At 35.6% G+C, this 649-nt stretch overlaps 1 pseudogene; it reads right to left on the bottom strand.

Moving 5' to 3' along the window:
• Nucleotides 1-523: 523 nt before the first annotated feature.
• The window catches only part of LOC119591229, a 6361-nt pseudogene continuing 6235 nt past the window's right edge, over nucleotides 524-649 (bottom strand).

Below are 649 nucleotides of genomic sequence, written 5' to 3' on the forward strand. Positions count from 1 at the left end.
TTAATTCAATGACAATGTGTAGAAGATAAAAACGAAATTTGAAGGGAATCTAAAATATCCTCCTTCCATTTTCAGCAGTGGTTTTTGCAATACTTGTCTAACGATTGCAGACATTCGATCTCATTTTCTTGTTCCCTTTCGACAGGATGTCTTGGGTAAAACGATTTATGCGGTTCCGTAAACATATAAAGTCCATAAACCCATAAGTCATGAGAATATGATTATTATTAAAACTAAATATTTATAGTACTTGTTAGCCTACTCTTTGCACCTACATTACAACTATCAATCTAAAAGCTTTTTCGAATAAGTTAAAGGAGAATATTTAATATTTTTTCAGAAAGTCTGACTCCCGTGTATTTCAGACACAATGTCATGTATATTTAAAGTGATATCTAATGAGATATCAAAACCCACCCACTGCATGTATGTGATATTTCATCTATGAATATCATAAAACGCAGCTCTGATTGGCGGCTACCTTTCCCTTCGACTCGACTCGTGATCCATTATCGGTTATGAACTAACCAGCAGCGGGTTTGATCCTGCCAGTTTTCTTAGCTGAAGTACTGAACACCTACATGTTTCAAAGTTTAGATGCCTTATGCAGAAACAGTTTTCACCTTATTCACGTAGGAATCCTGGCGAG

The sequence above is a fragment of the Penaeus monodon genome, chromosome 28, assembly GCF_015228065.2.
Source record: "Penaeus monodon isolate SGIC_2016 chromosome 28, NSTDA_Pmon_1, whole genome shotgun sequence".
NCBI lineage: Eukaryota > Metazoa > Arthropoda > Malacostraca > Decapoda > Penaeidae > Penaeus > Penaeus monodon.